Below are 9,922 nucleotides of genomic sequence, written 5' to 3' on the forward strand. Positions count from 1 at the left end.
TTGTCCGGTAATCGTTCGGCTCTTTTTGTCCGTAGACCATCGATCTTCTCTCCCACCTCCACCATCACTTGCTTTCTCTGGTGGTCATATTGTTCTCTCTATTAGTCACTGTTGATTTTGGGTTCAAAGTTTATACCTTCGTCAATCTGTAATATGCAGGTATAAATACTTATATTATATACTAAATGATTTTTAGATCAATAATTTGAATCATATATATAGATAAAAATGTTTCCTTAGGAATAGTTCTCTATTGCTATTGGTTGATTTTTTTTATTTTCTATTTTATTTTTGTTTCTTTCATAATTTTTAAATTTTTTCAGTTTAATCCTTACGTGTTATGTTCCAAGTGATGCGCAGATACTCACCTTCTTATCCTTCCACGTTTCCTTTACCGCTTTTGTCAGCGGCTAATATCTTTTGCTTCTCTTTCTACCGATATTTGTTCTCTCTTCCACCGCCATCCATTTTCTTCACGACCTTTCTCTTCTTGAAGAATCGATCTTGCAGGCTCCACTGCTCAGACGTGAATCCCCCAATCTACAAGTACCTTCGATTTTATCACATCTTTTCCCATCAATCCATCCTCCCCTTCATCGAACCCTCCACTACGACGTAAGAAGTTCTCCATCAACACCTCCCTTCCAGCCGCAACAGCGCATTCCGTAGAGACGTAAAACTAAAATGATGTCGACCGCAACCACTCCACCATGGTCCATCAATGGCGACAAAACTATTATTTGGTGAAAACGATAATCGGATGCTACAAATATGCATTACAGTTACTTAAGGTTCTTTTTGTATACTCAGTGTTACTTGAAATCCATTTTCCTTATGTTATATTTTACCGTTTGATGAATTTATGGAATTTGTAGTGTTCAAAAAGCATATCCAAATTCCATGCATAAGTCTCTCGGGTTGTTTAAATCAGGTTATTCCATCTGTAATAAACTGCAACCATTATTATTAGCCTTTAACTTTTCAATAAAAAATGGATATTTCAAGTCTTTATAACTTATATACATTTGTTTTTAAAAGAAAACCAAAAGGAGAAATATCTCACACTTCTCACAAAAGGATGGCATTCGTGGCCATACTTGCTTTGATCAAGCAGACAAAGATCTTAAACTGTTAGGGATATTTCTTTCTTTATAGATCAAATCAAGACTATTGTGATCTTCGAATTCCAATGATCATTCATCTTATTATTATTTCTTTGTGATCATTTTCTGGATAGCGTTTGTAATGGTTTTGTTTTGCTCTTACAGGAAAACAACAATTAACCTGACATTTTCAATGGGGAAGACAATTGTATGTATTTCATTCTTTAAATTGATTTATTTATCCTATTCTTTTTACTTAGTTTACACTTCTTAGTTGTGGTAGTTCTATCGATATTTACAGCAATTTTAGTCGTTTTAATTTTGGATTCAATTTTGGGCTCTGATTGAAACCCTTAAATCTTTGTAACTATTGTTTCAGATATGCTTCGGTAATTTCTTTAAATTGAGGTATTGTCTCCCTTTTATGTTATTAACCCTTTAAATAACATGAGTTATTAAGAGAACATGGATTAAAATATGTGTATTTGGCTGGATGAGCATGTGCTATATATGATATATCATTTAGTACCATAGGATACCATGCATACTGCAAGATGTACTAAAAGCAATGCCCGAGTGGAATATTTGTCCATAGGATACCATATGATTATATACATATAGTATGAAGTTTTAAAAGTTGAGGCATCTCAAAATGAAAACAAAGTGAGACTCAATTTGAATTTGAATTCAAATAATAATAATAATTTTTTTTTGTTTAGATTTGGAGTATGAAGGAGGAGAAACACACTCATGATTTAAGATACCATACTATGGTAATTAAGTGGTTGATTTTGAGTAATAGATTGTGCTTATTTTGAATTCGAAATCTTTGATTTATTACTAACCGAATGTAGTGAGATTAAGTTCAATTGGGCTACTCATCATTAATCCAAAAAAAAAAATGTTGGCAAGGTACGTATAACGATTTGCAAATTATTTATTTATTTTAATTTGCCATTTGTGCTGACTAAATTACTTAATTAGTTATGTGACTGCATGAGTTTTAATTTATTTTACAATTTGCTGTGAATGATCTAGTCATTAATAAATCTTATGGGATGTAGTATATGGAAGAACAATTGTAACATTGAATTGGCATATGTATTAATTGATTAACTTATAATTGGATAGATTTGTCTAAGTATGATGCCATAATAAGAAAAGAAAACATGCATAAATTTCAACGTACAATTTCTAAATATGAAACATTTTAAAACAAAAAATCGTAATAAGATAATTTGTGATTTCAGTTTTAAGACGTACTTCTTACAGGTTTAAGACGTACTTCTTATTATGGACCGAAACTCAAGGTGCTCAAAAGGGATTTTTTTTATTACTTTTACTTTAACTTTTTTCCTTATTAACACTTTGTAGTTGAAAAACTACAAAATGATAAAATTATATGTTTGATTAGTATTTCTCTAAGGAGGAGGGAGTCACTCCCTCGCAACTCACTCAACCCACTGTCATATTAGTTTTTCTTTTTCAATTTTCTTCATATTTGTCAACCCACATGACATGGAAACCCTATCTTTTTCAACTCACTTAACTCATTCAATTAAAAAAATATACAAAACAATCAAGGTAAAATCTTAATTAGCAATAGAGTTATCGTCGGTATCACTCCCTCTTCTACGGGTTGTTTAATTGGTTTCACTAACACATTTCATCCTCTCTCATTTTCTCTTGTACTATGTATTTTAAGACTTATACCTTAGTTATTTTGTGTTTTTTTTAATTGAGGGGGTTGAGACAGATAAGATTTCCGTGTGTTGTGGGTTGGGAGAGATGAAGATAAAAAAAAAAAAACAACAATTGATGTGACAGTGGGTTCAGTGGATTGGGAGGGAACGACTCCCTCCTCCCTTAGAGATGCAAATAGTAGCAACGTCCTTTCATTTGTCATTATTCTACTTTCATTTCTTCCTATTATGACATTCACTTTGAAAACCGAAAGTAATTAAAATTAGCATGCAAACCAATTTTTACTTATGTGATATGGTAGATTTCCCGATGTATATTGACTGTTTTGAAATGGAGAAATATGTGTGATGTAAGCCATAAACCATTGTCATCAAATATTTAGGGGAAATAATCAAAACTAAAAAAAGACTAATCTATAGGTGGTTATAAGCTAATAGCAATCCAAACAATCCAAATATTAAGTAAAGACCTGTAATAATATTCCGCCCCATGCAACGCACAAGAATACTTTCTAGTTTGTATATAAATTTCAAAATTATAAATACTTTATTTAAGTTTATATATAAATATTAATTATATGTATCACTAAATAAAAACAGAAATAATATTATATTTATTATTATATTTATTATTTTTTCATATTTATTTATTATTATATTTTTAAAAAATTAAGTTATTGCTATACATGTGACTCCATCGCCTCTTATATTCTGATTGAGTCGACCAAGATACAGTAATCACCTACACCTACCCACGTCTCTTAAGGGGGTATTTGGCTTAGCTTTTGAATGACCAAAAGTCGTTTAGAAAAAGATCATAGGTAAAAGATGTTTGACAAAAGACTTTTAAAAACTACTTTTGGATTTTGCAAAAAAAAAAAATCAATTTTTTGGAAAAGTCAGAAAAACTAACTTTTTGTAACTTTTCCAAAAAAAAAAATATTTTTAATCACACCCGAATTAGAAGGTAAAAACCATATTTGATAAAATGAAAACCACTTTGACTTTTCAAACCCATATTGATATGACATTTATAATCATTATTTGCCTATTTAATACTTATTAAATTACACAACATTTAAAACTTTATTTTGCCTAATATTTACGATTTTCCTTTTTATATTTTTTTAGTACAATCAGTTTTATATGTAATTATACATCTTCATGTGGTTTATATATATATATATATATATATATATATATATATATATATATATATATATATGAAAAAAAATATATTATTTTCTTTATTAAAAATATTTTGGACAAACGAAACCTTAATATTATATGAAACAAATATCTTATTTCCTAGTTTACAAAACGCTGAAAAATTAAGGGAAATAATTTCAAAGGGTATTAGCCAAAACTAATAACTATATTTACATTTATGGTCTTTTAACTTATCCCTATATTTATAATAAATATTTTATCTTTATTTTAATGCAGTGTAAAGGAGGAGAGTGTAAGCAGGAGAGTGTTCTCTGGTAGCTGACGATGGTGGGTTTGATAGAGGTGAAATTAGGTTCAAGAAACGGGGAGAAAGTATGTTCAATAAATATATATAGAGAGAGAGAGAGAGAGAGAGAGAGAGAGAGAGAGAGAGAGAGTATTCTTTAGATGGATGGTGCAATGGTGGATTTCTTTTAACTTACCCCTATATTTATAATAAATTGTACGTTTGATACCTAACTTTTATTCTGCACTCGGATCGTCCATTTGGTTTGATTTTGTTGTGTTTTTCGTCTTTATGGTTTGGTTAAAATTGCACATTTGGTCCATAACTTTACGTATGTAAGGTCATAACTTTATGTATGTAATGGACGAAAAACGCAATAAAATCAAAGCACATGAACAATCCGAGTGCAAAAAAAGTTAGATACCAAACATGGAATTTCGATAAAACGTAAGAACGCTTTCAATATTTTACTCTAATAAAAATGACATAAATTGATCGATCACTAAAATTATAAATTTAAAATGTTAAAATATATCATTAGTAAAAAAAAATTTATTGGAAATGGATTTACATTTAAAGCAACACTAAAAATAAAATGCTGAACGTTTTTAATCAATATTATTTAAAGATTTTTTTATTACTCGGATAATTTTTTAAAAATTTATAATTATTTTCGATCTTTTATATTTTAATAAATTAATAAAATGCAAATGGTACTAATTAAGAAATATAAAATATAAATACCCGTCAATGATACAAACTTAAAGATTATCGACATATATTTTTATCTATATATTTCAAATAAATAATCAAGTTATTAGATTTTGAAATGAAAAAAAAAAAAAAAAAAAAAAGTCTAAGGGTTTGTTTTAAAACTTATATAGAAGTTAAAGGAGTTAAAAGAAAAAAAAAAGGTAAGAAGAATTGAAATCCTGTAAAAATGATGATGCCGCAATGATGAGGAATGGTGGTTTTGACTTTCTTAAGTGGTTTTTACCATGGTGCGATTAAAATCCCCCTCATAAAGTCATCATGTCCGACGAAGGTTCTAACTTTTATCTTCGCCTCCACCACGATTTCCGATTCCAGGGTTGTACGCAAAAATCCCACGCAGCCTTAGTTATCTCTTCTTCCCACAAATTTAATTCGAATTGAAACCCTGGAACACCATCACTAAAGGTCGGAAGATCATCTGCACGCATTCAGATCGAAATCGAGCCTTATAATTTGGGCTTTAGTTCGAAATCGAGTACAACAGGTCATTTTTTCCATCCTTTTTTTTGTTTCTAAAATTTTAAAGTTGCTCATGCATATATCAGTTTGGTAGTTTGTAATAATCTATGTTTGGTTTGTTTTGGTTTGTAGCAATGCTTAACGCCTACCAAGTGCTCGACGAAATGCCGTCCATATGGGTTTGATTTCAATTTCGATTTTTACTTGGACCAACATCAGGTATGTGGTCTTTTAAAATTTCCAGTGAAGTTTTTTTTGTCTATCTAGGAAAACCTTGCAACTATTTGATTGTTATTGTGAAGTTAATGAAACGGAAACAGGAAGCAATCTTTCTGTGTCATGAAAATCTCTGGATCAATAGCGACCCATTTAGATAGAGTTCTTCTCACTTTTACTTTGTATTTTCCAAATTTTGACTCTCTTATCTCTTTGACTCTTTAGTATTGCAAACCTATCATTGTCTATTAGATATTACTTCCAAATCTTGACTGCAAACCTGTGATCATAGATTCGGATGCCTCATTTGATGTGAGCCACAATTTGATTATTCATTTCTTTAAATCTTGACTGCCTCTTGTTGTTCTTCATTTGGTAATTAAGTGTTGCTGTTTATCGAACTTTACAAAATGTAATTTGTAATAATATTGCTCCACTAACAACGAAATGAGGTATTTGCTTTTGTAAAGAAGATTCAATGCTAATTGTCATAATTGTTGAGAAATATTAATTCCACTAAAGGTCACAAGGTTAGATTGTAGAATTGTTGAGGCGTTTGGTGTGCTATTTGAGAGTGGTTATCTGATCTATTATTTAATTCATAAAAACAATATAACATTTTTAGATAAGGTTTAACATACAAATACAAATTAATATAAACCATAGATATATTATATTTTGTTGACAATATCTATTTAAGAAGCATAAAAGGAAATTTATATGTAAGAAAAAGTTATTGAGAAAAATAAGTTTGACGAATAAAAAAAAAAAAAGATGCCGCTGCCAGGAGTCGAACCTGGGAACCTCACGGAGGAAACTTTTATCCAATTGTTTTCCTTCAGCGGCTTATGTTGCTCCATCTTTATATTATATATTTATATATTAAATCATATGGAGTTGGTCAACAGAAACTTTTGGGATTTAGATTTCTGCCACAAAACTTTCTAAGATTTAAACATTTGCCACAATAGCCCCCCGCTTCCTTACATTACATCCCAGTCATAAATCCTCCACCGACTCCAATATTTTTGCCCTCAACTCCGTTTTCCCTCTTAATTTTCATTCCCACCTCCATCAACACACCACCGCCTCCCTCAGCCTTCCTCCGACGTCGTTTTCCTCTCCGATGCTTTTCTGCTTCAAACCTGGACCAGAAGACGGAGTTGTCCCTCTGTACCCCTAAATCCACACAGCAGCCACCACTTCTCATGTCGCCAACCACCATCATCTTTTTATTCTTTTCAGAGAAGTTATGCGTGTGAATTTGGAATATGTTAATAATTGCTTATCGTTTTTTTATATTCCAACAGCGATCGCCCCTCTTTTTCTCTATATCTCTCTCTCTCTTTTATTATTGGTCAAGATATCGGCTAATCAGTGATAAAACCAATTTCTCTTAGTGGGTGATTAATTTTTACTTTCGATTTTTATGCTTTTGGAGAATCTTATGTTGGTTTTGATGGTTTTTTGATGATTTAAATTGGCTTGATGAGCTTTCTGTGTTTATTTTTGTTCTGTGTAGCAAGTTTTGTTATTTAATTAAGATATAAAAGCCAATTTATTTTGGTTTGTTTTGGCTGTGATTCACTTTCTCTGTATACCGTCACTTCCCGATCCTCTTCAATGCTTTGAAAAATATGGTATGAAATTTATTTACGATTTTGCCCCCTGCAGTTTATTCTTGTATATTATATAAAATGTAGAATTTGTCAGTTTCCAAACAGGTAATGGAAGTACCATGCTTTAGAGAAACCTCATTATTAATCTAATGAGATCTTGTAGTGATGGACATCAAGTTTATAGTCACCTGTAACTTTTTTACATTTCAATTAATAACATTTTTTAAAAATCTTTTTGATTTCTATCTTTAAATTCCTTTTGTAGGTCAAGAATTTAAGAATTGGTGCCATGATGAGAACTGTTCTTCCTTCATTTTTTTTCCTTTGTTGATGATTCCAAGATTGATTTTCTACAGTCGTGGTTTTTTTTTTTTTTACTGATATACCCTTTTTTATCAGGGACTCATTAGTGTAGCAGTTGTTGAAGCATATAAAATGCTCCCAAATTTGGTAATTATTCTATTTTTAGTAAAAAAAGAGCAAACTTTTAGTTGATTATGATTGTTTTTTATAATCTTTACTCTTCAGGATTTGCTCGTCTCTTCAAGGGTTCAGTTTTTTCATATCAACATTATCAATGGTTCCTAGCATACCCATTAAGCCAATGCTCTCAAAGTATACACAAATATTACTCTTATTTTATTTATAAAAAAAAAACTTAAAAGAGTTACTCGGTTGATTGTTTACAATGTTTATTTTATAGGATTGCTAATGGGATGACTCCCTGAAGTCTTGAAGCTATTTTTATGTATGAATTTCAGTTGGGGATCATTGATATGGAGTGTGAGTTGACTGATCCTGATAATCTATCAAATCAGATAAGAACACTAAAGTCAATTAATGTTGATGAAGTTATGGTTGATACATGTTGGGGAATTTTAGAAGCCAACACTGCTAATTGATTATCTTAGAATTTATCTGTCTCTTTTGACCTGTGTCATGCATGTAGATCCCCACACCTCTTTTGATTGTCTTTTAGTTCAGGAAGTGAATGTATGTTCTTTCATCGTTTATATAAAGTCACATAAATCAAATACAAAGGAAAATACAAACTTTTTTTCATCAACCAACGTTTCGCTAATTAAAGATCGATGTGATGCATATTAATTCAAAATTAGGCGAGTAGCTGTTTTTGGGCTTGGGTAACGTAAAATTACATATTTAAAATTTTGACAAATAAATATTAAAATTAATATATGTTACGGATATTTTGCATAATAACACATTTCATATTTTACCTTAACATTCCATGTTATTCAAAATACAAACATTTTCATTTTTAGAAATATAGTAATGTAGTTTTATGCATTTGATGAGTTATTTTCTACTAAAACAAAAACATCCAACAAATACTACAAAGCACAAAGCCTATGTCCATTTATCACCTGTACATACATCTCTACTACTCTGCTTCAGTCTAGATCATGCCACTAAAAAACGCATAAAGTGACATTTAAATTCATTTTGTAGTCTATAATATCGATTGAGATTCATATATTATTTTTTAAATGCATATCTATGCATCGTATTATTTCAGATCATATTGTAATATTATTCATCAAAATATATTTCTACTGACATTATTTATTTATGTAAAATTATGTAAATAGGTGGATATGAAGAAATCTACTAACCAATGGCATGTATGTGATCTCCATGGTGAGGAATCTTATAAGAAACTAATTAGTATTATTAAATGTTAATATTTATATGTAATTAGCAACCATTTTGCAAAAAATAGCACGAAAATTATAAGATGGATTTTTTACCCATTAAACAATGCCAAAGAAGGACCGGTGAGTAATGCATTTCGAGCAGCCATCCAATAGTAGGAATCATAAATTATTGTAGTTCTAGCGTTGTATGCAGTGGCGGTCGCAGAACGTTTTAGTAGGGGTGACACTAAATTTTTTTTTTTCCGAAAAAATCTAAATTAGTAGTGGCCCTCGTATTTTAAGCCGGTGTAACTAATAAAAAAAACATTAAAAAAAATTACACTACGAGCCGGAACCGGAGCAATGGCCCGAGACACCCCGGGCTCCACTAAGGTCTGCCATTGGTTGTAGGTACTGTCAATATAAGGGCTTTACTGTATCGTCTCTTGACATGCCCCTATTCAAATGAAGGTCAATATGGAACTTATAATTATCCTTAAATGGAAAATTTCAAATCGTATAATTGATTATCAGTCAAATCAAATATATACAGATGGTAAGAAAATTAAAATAAAAAAAATATTTGAAACATAAACAAACATCAACTAAAACAAACAAGCATATATAGCTTACTTCAGTTTCATGTAGACATTTCATCAAAGGTTCATGAACTTGTCAAAACCTTTAGATTAAGTATTAGAAGCTCAGTTCATCATAGTTAGAGTTTACCTTCCAAATTATAAGCCCAATTCGGCCATTGTTTTGTAATCAACTCCTCAATAGACAGTTTTGTCACACTCATAAAAAAACACACACTCTTTCAAAATAGAAGACGAAAACCAAAACCAAGACAAGTAATAACAGGAGATCATCGTGGATGTTTAAGTCTAAATCGAACACTAAATAATAAAAGAATTGAAAACACCACTTGAGAAGC

The 9,922-nt window shown here is 30.5% G+C and overlaps 2 long non-coding RNA genes across 5 annotated transcripts; both read left to right on the forward strand.

Moving 5' to 3' along the window:
• Positions 1–282: 282 nt before the first annotated feature.
• Positions 283–3,938, forward strand: LOC111893901 (uncharacterized). Its single transcript, XR_002851028.3, has 3 exons — positions 283–791; positions 1,269–1,511; positions 1,823–3,938. It is a non-coding gene; the product is annotated as an uncharacterized LOC111893901 (long non-coding RNA).
• A 1,301-nt stretch (positions 3,939–5,239) lies between these two features.
• LOC111893862 (uncharacterized) lies at positions 5,240–9,120 on the forward strand. 4 transcript variants are annotated; one of them, XR_006188079.2, is made up of 5 exons: positions 5,240–5,520; positions 5,628–7,780; positions 7,859–7,945; positions 8,034–8,113; positions 8,941–9,120. It is a non-coding gene; the product is annotated as an uncharacterized LOC111893862 (long non-coding RNA). The 4 variants fall into 4 exon arrangements; XR_006188078.2 differs by lacking the exon at positions 8,941–9,120 and having other exon boundaries at positions 5,628–7,351; positions 7,596–7,780; positions 8,034–8,396; XR_002850992.3 differs by lacking the exon at positions 8,941–9,120 and having other exon boundaries at positions 5,247–5,520; positions 5,628–5,714; positions 7,730–7,780; positions 8,034–8,396.
• The last annotated feature ends 802 nt before the right edge of the window (positions 9,121–9,922 follow it).

Source organism: Lactuca sativa, chromosome 2 (assembly GCF_002870075.4).
Source record: "Lactuca sativa cultivar Salinas chromosome 2, Lsat_Salinas_v11, whole genome shotgun sequence".
Taxonomy (NCBI): domain Eukaryota; kingdom Viridiplantae; phylum Streptophyta; class Magnoliopsida; order Asterales; family Asteraceae; genus Lactuca; species Lactuca sativa.